The sequence below is a fragment of the Protopterus annectens genome, chromosome 8.part0 (genome assembly GCF_019279795.1).
Source record: "Protopterus annectens isolate FY-2018-M chromosome 8.part0, PAN1.0, whole genome shotgun sequence".
Lineage (NCBI taxonomy): Eukaryota > Metazoa > Chordata > Ceratodontiformes > Protopteridae > Protopterus > Protopterus annectens.
The window spans coordinates 463,442,818-463,457,397 of record NC_056741.1 but is presented as its reverse complement, the minus strand read 5'-3'; the positions used below and the strand labels follow the sequence as shown (position 1 = coordinate 463,457,397).

Below are 14,580 nucleotides of genomic sequence, written 5' to 3'. Positions count from 1 at the left end.
TACTGCTTCATTAGAATCCTTCCCTATCAGAACATCTGCAGGATTGTAGTTCGGTACCCCTTTTGTCTCATGACAACCTACTATTGGCATTTTGTCTTTCCCACTTACTGGCTCTCCCACCTTTTGTTCCTCACCTTGCCTCCTTGGTCATCTGTATGCCATATGACCACACTGGTTGCATTCAAAACATTTAACCCTAGATCCTGGACATGTACCTGGACTAGTGGCTTCCCCTGGTACTGGCAGATTCTGTTGGGGCAGTCTGGGCTGCCCACCATGGGTTCTCTAGACCTATGGGCAGTACTGGGGGGGTCCCTTTCCTGTCCAGGGATGCCCTGCTTGCTAGGTATAGGTCTCCCTTCTTCCCCAACCCATCTGATGTAGCACATTGTCTATCAACTAACCAGATCCTCATGTTCTCAAGCAAAGTGCTAAAGGCTTGTTCCCTCACCAAAAGGTCTGCCAGTCCTTCAAAAGTGGTGACCTGACATCCACTCACCCACCTATGAAAATAAGTGCTTAGTTCAGCAACATATTCACACACACTTTCATTTGCCTTGCGTCTATGCTGACAAAACTTTTCCTATAAGTTTCAGGTGTTAGCTTAAAACATTCTAACAAGTGATTCTTAACAGCAGTATAATCAACATATTCTCAATCATCAAGTTTAGACAACACAGTTGCAGCTTTACCATGGAGTAAGGGTGTCAGGAACCGTACCCAGAGCCTTTGGTCAACATCATACTGTTTACATACCCTCTACATATGAATGATACTATCAAAATTATCCCCCTCTTTAAACTGTGGAAGAAATTTACTGACCTTTTGTGCTTCTGGGGTCCAGTTACTCCCTTCCCCATTACCTCCATGACTCTGGCAAAGAGTCAGCATCTCCTTTTCATGCTGCCTCTGCCTTTCCTTTTCCTCAGTTTCCAGGTGTAGCAGTTTCTCATTCTCTTTAGCCTGCAAACATCACAATTTCTCATTGTCCTCACTCTCTAGACACCTCAGTCTCTCAGCTGCTTCTATTTCCAAATGCCTGGCATCCAACTGAAGTCTCTTTAGCTCCAGATGGATTTTTAAGTCCTCTGCAGAAAGGTTGAGCTGTCCATTCTCTGAGTGTGGTACATTGCTACTGCCAGTCTGATCTTCCTCCTGGTTACTGTTTTCTGATGCAGCTGTGACCAAAGCTGCAATCATGTCTGCCTTAGTCAGGTTTCCATGCACCAGTCCCCTAGCGTGGCACATCTCAAACAGCTGGCTCCTTGTCAGCTTTCCGTGCTCCTCTGCTGATATGCTTGCCTACTCTCCCTGACAAACTAAGCTCACAAAAGAAATAAAACAATTGTGATCTGAACTCTGAGTATTCACTGCATGGCTGATTTAGAGTACAAAAACACCCTCAGTGATCACTATACACAAGCTACAGGAATTCACAGTACCCACACCACTTCAATCCAATTAGTATTTGCCAACAAATTAATATGCCACCACTGCCAAACAATTAGTATGTGGTGCCCGTGCACTGGCCCAGCAATCAAGGAGCCTCAATCCTCGCCACTAACACCAGTGAAGGGTGTCCATATAGGGAAAGGATAATAAAAACACACACAGTAAAGTACAATTTCCCTTAGGAGCACACAGAGATCACAGTCAGTCTGGGGCTGGTTTCCACCTTCCTCTCCAGATCCCCAATAAGACTCCCCACTGGCACAGCTATACAGGACAGATCTCAGCCTAGTGGGCAAGCTAAAACCTCCAGCACCCTCTCTGTCCAACCAGTGCTTTGTGTCCCTGTCCATGTAGCTGACACACACACACACTTTGAGATAAGAGGTATATACAACCACATAGACACTCCTGGAGAAGGCTGTCACAGGTTCTCCAGCTGTGCCCTTTTTACCCAGACTATACGGTAGGAATCACTGCCACCACCAAGCTAATATTTATCAGCTACTCAAAGGCCCTTAAAAGTGTGTCCAATTATTACTGTGCAATATTATTATCCAAATGGTAAGTGCAACTGAACAGTCAAATCTTATTGGAGTGGCTTGGCCAGTATCACTATATGCATGCAATGTACTTTAGAGCTTAAATTATCTCTACACAAAACAGCCACAGTTGAAAGGTTTAAAACTATTTAATAATAAATAATAAAAACACAAATCAATACTTCTTACTACACAGTGCTAGTCAAGAGTTCAGAGATCACAGGAGAATGCTTAAAATAATACAGTAGAATAGTTCTGACATCAACACAGAAAAATACTTTGTCTAATCTTCCTGTTTCCTAGCTATTTCTAAGAGAAACACAGTTCTAAAATAAACTTACATATAGAGCAAGACAGTGCTGGTGATGTTGGATGTTCTCAAGACAAAAGCTAAACGATCTGAGTCTCTATGTCCTTAAATTGATAATGCAGTACCACTGATTCATTTCAGATTACATCATTTCTTTCTGGTTTGCAGGCTAACAGAAATGTAGAAGATAATAGCCCTTTTGATCTTGCAGCTGGTCAGGAAGCCAGAGCAATAAAAGAAATTATACATGTAAATTCTAGCCATTAACTCTGGCCTCAAAACAATATGTAGAATGCCTACCAATAAACATCTTGGCTCTGAGTTTTAGAGCAAAGAATTTTACAATGCTTGACTTATCAGCTTTCTTACAGCAGAGTACACTGTAGAGTGCACTGTCATTATATTTTTTTTTTCAGTTCAACATCCAATACAGTCTTTTCACATTTAAGAGCCCGTGGCTTACATTAATATTTACAAATGAATGAATTATCTACAACATTCTATCTAGCTAGGCTGGCAGTCATCACCTATCTTCACAGGAACCATTTAAAAGCTAAATCATCACATGACTTGGTCAGCTGACTTTCTATAAACTCCATATTAAGTTTACCTAAAAACATATGAAAAACACTAAAATTTAAAGGTTAAAAATTAAAGTACTTGAAAGTACTTTGAAAGCAGTGGGAATATATCTGAATGTGTTGATTGCAAAAATACATATTTTTAAGAATCAAGTATTTGAAAGAATGAAATATTAAAAATTAGAAACTTAAATATTTGAAAGCATTCGGAACAAAACCGTGTAGAAAAAAAGAGCACAACTATGTGTGTCAAACATTCTCATATATTATATTACTTCATGCAAAATAATAAACTAGCTTGTATTTTATTAACTCATTAAACCTTTCAATTTTAAAATACAAGCAATGGAACTAGCATCATTGATGTCTGATTGTTTAAAGGCATCCACTCTTAATTTGCCACAGAAGTTCTCACTGTTCTAATCTTAATGATGTAGGGCCTGCTATTTCTGGTTCTTCTTTATGAATTTGTTTGGCCAAGGCGTTTTCGATGTTTCTATTCCTGATGGCATATAGATATTAATATACCCTTTCTTTAAATCACCTATCAGTCTTCCCAGTATAAAACACTGGGGCATTATCTACATTTTGCCAAATATAAATAATGCACCTGGAATTACAATTACATTTCCCCTACAAGTGTATTTCGTGTTCCTAATTTGAAAGAAATTTATTTTTTCTATGAATCTACAGTAACAACAAGCCTCACACTTAAACATGCTCTTCGAAAATGCATTGGCTAAACATGTACACAATAATCCAGAACACTCTTTCTTTAAAGTTATTGATCCTGAAGAAGCACCAGAAAGAGGGGGCCCTACATCATTAAGATTAGAACAGTGAGAACGTCTGTGGCAAATAAGAGTGGATGCCTTTAAACAACCAGGCATCAATGATGCTAGTTCCATTGCTTGTATCTTAAAATGGAAAAGTTTAATGAGATAATAAAATACAAGTTAGTTTATTATTTTGCATGAAGTAATATAATACGAGTATGTTTGACACACATACTTGTGCTCTTTTTCCTACTGAGTTTTGTTCAGAATGCTTTCAAATATTTAAGCTTTTAATTTTTAATATTTAATTTTTTCAAATACTTGATTCTTAGAAATATGTATATTTACAATCAACACATTCAGTTATATTCCCACTGCTTTCAAAGTACTTTGAAGTACTTTAATTTTTAACCTTTAAGTTTTAGCGTTTTTCAAATATTTTTAGGTAAACTTAATATGGAGGTTTATAGAAAGTCAGCTGACCAAGTCATGTGATGATTTAGCTTTTAAATGGTTCCTTTCATTGTTTATCTGTCTGATGAAGTAGGGATACCAATCTCTACAAAAGCGCTAACATTAAAGTTTTCAGTACGTGCATTGTCCATGTCATTTTCTTTATTTTGGTAGTAAGTTAGTTTGCATTTTGTTTCATTATTACATACAGTGTAAACATACATTAACAAATACGAGAGCAATTTGCAAAGAAATTAAAAGAGCAGTAGATGGTGAAGTGTCCTCTTGAAAAGAACTGTGCTGTGAATGACAAGCAATATTTTATAGCTTCTGTCATAGCTGTATCAGAATGGGTCATGTATCGATATTCACAAATAAATTGTATATTGTTGTGCAACATCAAACCAGCAAGTATTTCACAAGAAAAATCTAATAGCTACAGTGATTAAAGCGTACTGTTCCCAAAGCTGACTTATGGGTAATGACTTAAATCCCATCAGGATGTAACAAGGTGCTCAAAATTGGGAAGGTAGCTAGAGGGACACTTGTCTGAAGAGCATCACTGCTCACTTTTGTTTAACTGAACTGACTCTACAGATGCCATCTTTTAACAATCTGCACACAACCTAATTGGCAAAATAATGTGCAAATCTTGTTTATCTTAATTAAGTTTTTGCAATCATTTTAATTTCCACTCCTTTCCTAAAGGGATGAAATTTTGACAAAAAATATTTCTATAGGATTTTTACCCATAATATGAAACATCTTTCACTGAGGTATAATAAACCTTCACTGAAGTATAAAAAACCTTTAAGAGCCATTTTAAACAAACACTGTTTTCCTATCTTCAACTGAAATAATTTTGGAGGTACCAGTTTTGAATATCTGAAAATGACAATGGACTTTCTTATGGATAATTATAACTGCCTGCTGTGTCCTTGCCACAACTTTTATTGCACAAAATATTACTTCTTCCACTTTGTTATCGAAAAAGCTTGTTGAGGTCTTGCTTACTTATTCAAACTGTAATGATATCTGGTAATGTGCACTTTTGTTTTAGATTAATTGCAACAAAAAAGAATATGGTATTGCCAGCTTATCAGCTGCTTGATGGATAGAAATCTGAATTTAATTTTCAAAACACAAATAATGATTATTTGTCCTGCTGGAGAAAAGTGTGGGTACTTAACTATTATGAATGATTGAAATCTAAGCTCTTGAATCGGTGTACACTGTCAAACAATCATCCATGGTGGCAGTCTGAGCTTGTTTTGGCTGGACTGTTTGACTGGGGAAAGCCATGAAGGAGACAATTTTTAACTGACACCAAAAAGAAGTTAAAGGTGGGATGTTACACTGAATAAAACAAGGCATGTGCTTGTATGTAGACTGCAACTATTAATTGTGAAGCATACTGTAGTCTACTGTGTTCATTGTCCTCCACACACACATACATGGTATGGCTGATGTGGCTGTGGGATACAGAGACCACCTACCACCCAACAGTATGATGGCCATTACCTCCTAAAATCCATACTCTGAAAACAGTGAACTGGAAATAAGATCTCCAGATCTTAATTATGAATGTTAGGAATGTAAAATTCATTTCAATTAAAAAAACTGAAGTGTGTTTTGAATACGTCACATACAGCTGACTTTACTTCTATACCCGCTTAATACAATCATGATGTTGCTACCCCTAATGCAAATAGAAAATTCCCCATACTATAAATTCTTTCAAAATATACTTTTCATACTGATGGTTAAAACAGTAGTCACTGTAATAAATGTATACTAATGGAAATAAAACACAAAATCCAGGACTTCAATAATCTATTGATAGGTAAAGCAGGAGGAAGAAATAATAGTGGTAGGTGATGAAGATCCAAAATATGTATCTTGAATTACATGAATGCCTGAAAATAAACAGATTTTTAAACTTGAAATAAGAATAAATATTTCTGATGCAATTTTTGGTGTGATGCAGGAAGGGTCCATTTCTGTACAAAATATTAAATATGAAGGAAATCACCCCAGATTCTGTCAGGTCAGATAAATACATATAAAGGTTCTCTCTGCATAGTCACAAATTATGCCTACTTATTCGGCAAAACGAAGGCTTTCTTTTCATATTTTAGCATGGTGTAACCTCTGCAAAAATGAATCCTTTGTGATTCTACCATTGCTTTTAAGTTCCCAGGTTTCTGATGATATGATTCTGTTGTTTCAACATCAGCTGTTGTGAACATTCCAGCTTCTGTTCGGGGTCCAAAACATAATACATGAATGGAGTTAGGACAGAACGTCTAAAATGTTGGATGATTTAAGACATTTGATGATGGGTGTTATCACTGCACTTTTCCAAACAACTGGGAAAGTTTGCTGTGTGTGAGAGACAGAGGCTAAATATATGAAATATATGTGTGAAGATTAGATCCCTGCATTCTTTGAGTAACCAGGATAAGAGATCATCAGATCCAAGAGAACCATCAGATCCAAAAGAGCCATAACTGGATAGGGCTTGAATTAGAGTAAAACCATCTTTATAAGAGATAATGTTTTAGATAAAAGAGTAACATGTAGGCTCAATTTATTTGTAAGGATGTTAATTCATGCTTATCCTTAAATTACTATGAGGAAATAATTAGTTGCCAAGAGGCAGAAAACATAAATGCCATTTTGTGTTGAAGTTGATACTTTTTTCAGGGGTCATGCAATTTGGATATAATCTAGGTGTAGAAGGGTGTAGTGTATTTCCAATATTGCATCTGGACTTGGACTTGTTTGTCTTTTTTAATGAATACAGCCTAATTTTGAGATATCTTTGGTTGTTTTATTTGATTTTGGTACTGTAACTTAGGACATTTTTTTTAGTTTTCTTTCCCCCCTCTCCATAGTCCTCCAGCTCCTTGTTTTATTGACTAGGTCAGTTAGACTTACATTACCATTTCCCAGGCTCAATCCAGCCCATTTCTAGGGCTTATGAAGAGGTTAAAGGAAAACTCAACCTTCTCCTACAGTTTAACTCAACTGTTAGGTTGCCTTTCTCCCTACAGTATGATTCTAGTACTGTGTAGGTACCTGAAACCTGCTTGTACGTCTTAAAACTTTCATTTCCTCACTTTGCTATCAAAGGAAGGGAAATACCACCCACATTTTATAAGCTTAACTTCTAACATGAGTTGCAGAGGAATGTGTCTACACTTGCATAACATACCATAGACACAGAAAAATCTGTAGTCAGGAGCCAAGGCTGATGTAAACAAGACAGAGAGGTGTGAAACTGTTTTCCATTGCTTTTATTGCAGAGAGGAAGAGAACATACTCTGATTCATAGCTACTTCCAATGTAACCATGAATTTCATAGCAAAACAGAATAATTAAATCAGTCAGTGGTTCAAAGGCAGTTGTCACCTGTTTTGACAAATTTACATAAGGGCAGCTGTCACTGTTTTGACAAATTTACATAAGCAGCATCACAGTATTGAAATGCTAAGCTTTAAAGTTTAACTATTTCTTGTTTATACTACTGGGGAGTGTGCCATAAGTCCTGCAACCATGTGGCAGCCTAGCAAGCTCTACAATCACTTCCTTTGGGAGCTGCATATAAACATACTGCTTATGCAGACAGAGCATGCCAGGATAATGACTGTGCTTTATTACAGTGAGACTAGGCTGCCTACCTCCCCATAGGGTGGGTGGGCCGACATGAGTCATTAACTTCCATCCTCCCTCTGCAGCTCTTCGAAAAGCATGACACTCTGATATTTCTTTTGATATTTTATTGTACTATAAGGGTTCATATTGTAAATAACCTTTCATAATTTGTAACATTTTAGATACTTTCACTCATTATGTAGTATCTCTTGCTTCACTTTTATGCAGTTTAAGTCCTTAGGATTTGTAGCCCTCTAACAACACTATAGTTTAAGTTGAAGTTGAAACTTATTGCTGCCATTTTTTTGCTGTGTGGTGAATCTCAAAAGTTTTCCTTTTTAGTGTGATTCCTCCTACTATCAATTGTATTTATATATTTAATTTTTCTTGTATTATTTTTTTTCCTAAAGTGCTTCTGGTCTGGGTGTTAGTGATCACTGTTTTGTTACGCCTCCTAATGTTACCTTTACAGTAGCAGCTACTGCATAGGACTTACTTCCAATGTGTCAATGCACATACGCATTAATTACTTTGTTAAACCATACCTGCGGACTTAACATTTCAACATAGACACAGAACAGGAAGAAAGTTCTTATTATGCAATGTCACTATTTTAAAAAGCTAAGATATTTATTCTAAAAATAGCAGCACTGTCTAATAATACATCAGGCAAAGTCGAGGGTAATTCATATTTTTGAACACTGTAGGATGGTTTAATCTGGGTACTTAGGATGAACACCCATGACCAAACAATGCCCCAACTATGGAAAACAACATACCAGTTACTTTCATGATGTCTTGAATCCTGATCATAATCTTAACTAAAACCCCAGAACTAACCCCAAGCCAAATCTCAAGTTTAACCCTGACTATACTGATGTGTATAGCTACTATAACAATCATTTTCATCCAAACAGAATTTTATTCAAACATAATGTTACACAAATCATATTAAATTATAAGGCTGCTTATTCTGTGCTATATATAAATGTTTCATCTTATCTTGTTTTATCTTGTTGTGAAGAACACTCAGTCATTTAGTTCTCTGCTTACTACATTTGTTTAATGCTTCAGCTTGTTATAATCTGCTACTGTTGCTGCTACATTGTAATACATGGCCCTTTGGTCCTGACAAGCTGAACTCAGTTAATGACTTGGGTGCTGTGGAGCCTGTGGGAGAGGATGGCATTGAATGGCCAATGGCAGCTTGCTGTAAGGAGGCAGCCAGTCTTGCTGTATAAGTGACCAAGTGGAGACAGGCATTCCAACATGCAGCAAATGGACTGAGATGTGTGTACCTCTAGGCTGTGTATAGCATAATACCTGCATTTCTGCTTGTGTGCAACAGCATGCATGAGTCATTGTAGCAGTAATATGGGGTCCTGCATGTGTTGGCTATCACAGGAATGTCACTAATTAGACAGCAAAAGGTCTGTCATCTATATCCATGTCTGCCTGGATGAAGGCCACTTTGGTTGATTGCCACTCTTGGCTATGGCTATTGAAACATATATATAAACAGGGGAAGAAATAGGTTCAAGATCAACAGAAAGGGGCTGACAGTCTAGTGGAAAAGGACCTAGGAAAGCAATTCAGCCAAAACTACCTGAACAGTCTGCACGAATACACACACATACACAATCACACATATGCATGCACACATATATTCTATACACATATGCAGGCATACAAGAACATATCCAAATATCTACTGCTTAGGATCAATGCTTTCTTCATACTTCGAAGGGAAGTGCACAGAAACAAATTTAAAATGTATAAAGTTACATTTTATACTGCAAAACAAATACAAGGTTGATGTTCTAATTTTGCATTTTTAATAATCATTATTTGTTTATTTGTTGAATATGTTTACTGGGAAGGTTTGATTTGGATAAAAGACACCTGTTCTGTGGAGGCCATGGAAGAAGAGCTCCACAAAAAATAATATAGATAAAAATGGGAAGAATATAGCTCATAAAATAGTTTACAACATGTGTTCACTCAGTAAAAAGAATAGAAAAAAATGCCACACCAGATCAAAAACATCAATAGCTAAAATCACATTGCAAATGCCATATTTTTTATTGTGCAACAGTCAAGTAGATTTAACAGATTTAGTTAAAATAGTAATACAGATCTCAATGAAGTAATTAAAACAGGCAAATGGGAACAATCATTTTTTTATGTCTTACCCGCTGCAGTTAACTTTTGAGGAAGGATTATTTCTGGGCTACATATCTGCTGCATATTTTGATAGAATTAACAAACATTTATTTATTTTTACACATATGAAATCCTGAGTTCATATGGAACCTCAGTCATATTGCACATAACACATATTTTCAAATTAAAATGATAAATCAACTTACCTTGACAAAATAACACTGTGATCCTACTGCGTAATAGGGATTTTCCTCTTCTTTTAGTAACTGTGAATGTGAGAAACAAAAAACAGATCTTGCTTATCTTTTTTGAGAATTAGATTTTCCAATGAAATGACAAAGAGAAACAGTTCAGGAAGGGGCCTGCTTTAATCAGTTCCTTGATTTTGGAAGAGAACAACATGCCCCACTTCCATAGTGCATTGCTGACTGTCACTTCTGAACTTTCACTGTTTGCTCAACAGAAAAAGAAAACATATGAGCCACATGTCAATACTGAAAAGGCTAATGTTCAACCTGTCACAGCAGGGAAAACCCTTTGGAGATATTGTCACAGCCATGGAGCTCAGAGATTTTGTGGTGTCCATGTTACAATTAAAAATCATCCATTACACAGGCAAAATGTGAGAATGCCACCTCACATTTGATTTTACAACAAAATGAATCATGTTTAATGGAGAGAAATCACATGAACTAGTCTGAAAACTGAAACCAACACCTTAGAGTATCCATATCTGCCATCAGCTGAGATAAACTATACCTTTTTCTCTGTATTGTGAACTGCAAGGCACCTGGTATTCCAAAAGATCTCCATTTCAGAAAAGTAACATCATGTTTACAGAACTGGAGTCAAGGTGAGAAAAACAGAAGAAATGTCTATGCAGTAATAATGCTCAACAACAACCTGAATTAAATAAATATCTGGTCAGTTGTATACATCTTTCACTCACCAGACAATTATTAATTAATTCTAAGTTAACTATTTCACACAAGATGCTATGTTTTAATTCTGTGCTGAAATATAACACAAAGCAGACTGCTGCATAAGTTAGCAATCAGATGAGAAATGGTCATTACAGGTAGACCATGGCTATATGAGATGCAATAGTGTGCCTTAGTAGTGCAGTTATAGTGATTTTAGTGCAAGTACACTGTGTGACACCATGATTTTAGTGTAAGTATAATGTAGGAGACTGTGGTTTTAGTGTAAATACACTGTATGAGACTGTGGTTTTAGTGCAAGTTCACTGTAGGAGACTGAAAGTATAAAACATGCCTACTCTGATTCACTACATATCCCTAAAGGATTCCCTCATGGGGACACTCTCAGTCCCATGCTCTTTAACATCTCTCTTGCTAGTTTAATCAGTGGAGTAATATTTAAAGTGTTAGCCACAAACTGCATCATGTTGTAGTGTTTGTCAACCTGAGGTACGCACTTTTGATCAATCTGGTTGAAATAACAGGAGGACTGTGAAAAGTCACCTTAGCCCCCAATGATACTGCATTGTGTACATGGTGGTACAAATATCATTTTCAAAGCCAACACCATCTGGGAAACTGGAAATTCATTCCAGTTCTAGTACCTATGTTTCTACTGGGCAGGGCAACATATAAATCTTGCTGTAGCTTGCATATACCCCTTCAAATAAAGTCTAAGACACATGAACTTGCAGCATACACTTGGTATGCTTGGCTAGGCTTATAAAGGCCTTAGTAGTTGTTAGTCTAGTAAACACCTATGAACCTATGAAGAATATCCCCGGGATTCAAGAAGCTCGGTGCAAGGACGGTTTTAGGCTTGCACCAAGTGTCCTCACTACAGATCGCGCAGCAGCGCCATATGAATATGTATGAGGGCACGCCGCCGCACCCTTGACATGCACAGGAAATGTGTGCAAGTGTAGGGGGTATGTACAAGTGCTCTATAAAGGCACAAACATAACCCAACACTTGCAAAACCTACTATGCCTACTAGTAGAGCCCGCCCCTAATAGTAAGTCAGTAATTCAGTGTCCGTGGATACCGAAATGTATGCTAAGCATACAAGATTGTCCACGAACAGTGAAATAAAATTGAAGTAGTAAACACACAAGCACATAGTGGAATGTTGAGCCCTGTCCCTAGAACTTTCACAATTAGATTCCCTGTCCCTGTGTCCCTATCATACATTCGAATTGCTGCAATATTGAAGGTGTAAGCAAAGCGTAGCATGTCTGCACATCACGTCCCTCCGCCGAGCATAGCTTACACATCATATTCATTTAAATAGAGAAAAACATGCAGAATCAACATAAGTGTCAATAGCGTAGTGTTTAGAGCATCCGCCTAACAAACAGGCATTCACAGTTTGAGCCCAACAATAGCACATATCATTTTCCATGTAGAATGAATGTCATTTTGCTGTAAAACCAACATAAGAGTATCGCATGAGATATTTACCTTAAATATGATTCAAGTAAAGTAGCACTGTCATAATGAATAAGGTACTAGTAAGCAGGTGTAAGCACAAATAAGCAGCAGTAAACACATATAAGTACCAGTAAGCAAGTCTGAGTGCACTTGCATGGGTCTAAGCAGTGCCCAGCATAGGAAATGTATATAAGTATATACAGATATATATATATATATATATATATATATATATATATATATATATATATATATATATATATATATATATATATATATATATGAAAAAAGAATGACGTAACAATAAAGCATACAAAAGGAATGATAAGGGAATCAACAGCAACCCCAGTATTATATAGCGCTGTCAGTGTATGTCATATCCAGCTGGGCAGGAGTGAGCAAAGCACTGCTACTCACACCACAGGCAGGATATTACCAATGGAATAACATTGTTGATTTACTAAGTCTATTTTACACACAGAGGGTAGTCCCTGGTGGGACTACCCAATAATTGATGACCATTTGGCAATCCGACCATTACACAAGCAAGGGCAGGTATGTTCAAGGACTTAATGGTGGGAGAGCCTGAGAATACATGGGTTGGGACAACATACGTGTAGGGCCCCACATGCTCGGGAGAGGGCAATGTGTGGAGGTGTATCATAGCTGTGATAAGTGGACAATGGATGGTATGCATGCATTTTGAACATGGGTGGGATGGAGGAACTATGGTAATGAAATTATGGAGCCAGGCATGCCAGGGTTGGATGGGCTGGTTCTAACTGGACCACCCCGTGGATGTCAGCGAGTTCGTTATAAGTATATATGCATACACACATGCAGACATCAATATGTAGAAGTACATTCTCTGTAACACATTCATTCCATTTGCAGACATAAATAACATGAATGTGCCCTTACAAACCTCGGCAGTAGATAGAATAATAGGTTGTGCAGAAGAGGGATGGGATAAAACTGCTAAAACGCAGAAGTGTGTACAATGTCCAAAGTCAGCGCTGTGCTGAAAATAATCAAATATGAGGACTTTCCCACACATGGAATCATTCCTGTGATCTGCCTGCTACAGCAATGCCAATTACTAAACTGGTCTATTTGTAAAAGAAATACGCCAACCACATACATAATTAGGCTCTCATGTGTAACGTGTGCATTACCACAGTCATACCTATTAATTTATTGTAGTGCCATGTTAACGGGAGTAAGGATGTAATGAAGTATAGAGTCCAATCTTGACATAAACACATGCGTGTCCAATGTCGGACAGCCCAAAAATTGCGAATAGTATTCTTTTTTTTTCGCTCATGTCACCAATGTTTGTGGGCTAAACATCTGGGAGTTCTGAGGATACGTGGAGTGACTCAACCAATGGGATGGGTCTATAGGAGTAGGGAGTGGCGAATGAGTAGTGGTGTGGATACACCACGAATTTCACTGGAGAATGGATGACTGCAGTGTTAGGGAGGCATTGGGGTATGTGTTTGGGGAACCAGGAGCCCTAGCTATATGGGTAATATATGCAAATAAAGCAGCACAGCAATAGTGTATTTGTTTGAGCAACCGCCTAACGAACAGACATTCCCGTACTGAATCCCACTGTATCACATACCATTTACCATCGGTAATCTGTACATGAACATATTGCAACATCTGTCTGCTGTATAACCTGCAAAATATCAATTAAAAGTTAATTGGAGTGAAGTGTCAGTGTCATAATGAATAAGGCACTAGTTAGTAGGTCAAGCATATGTAAACACCAGTAAGCATGTGTAAGTGCGTTAGCATGGGGTATGTATTGCTTTACAGACACACACACACACACACACACACACATATATATATATATATATATATATATATATATAAATATATATATATATATATATATATATATATATATATATATATATATATATATATATATATATATATATATATATATATATATATATATATATATATATATATATATATATATATATATATATATATATATATATATATATATATATATATATATATATATATATATACATATATATATATATATATATATACACACACACATATATGTATATATATATATATATATATATATATATATATATATATATATATATATATATATATATATATATGTGTGTGTGTGTGTGTGTGTGTGTGTGTGTGTGCGTAGATATACACAGATATACAGCTATGATAGGAAACAGCACACAAGAA

The 14,580-nt window shown here is 36.7% G+C and overlaps 1 protein-coding gene across 3 annotated transcripts in view; it reads right to left on the bottom strand.

Moving 5' to 3' along the window:
- Positions 1-14,580, bottom strand: part of HJV (hemojuvelin BMP co-receptor) — a 464,608-nt gene that overhangs the window by 308,427 nt on the left and 141,601 nt on the right. For all 3 annotated transcript variants that reach the window (XM_044079987.1, XM_044079988.1, XM_044079990.1), the window contains exon 2: positions 10,138-10,197. The gene's annotated coding sequence lies outside the window, so the exon portion shown is untranslated. The remainder of the gene's footprint in view (positions 1-10,137; positions 10,198-14,580) is intronic.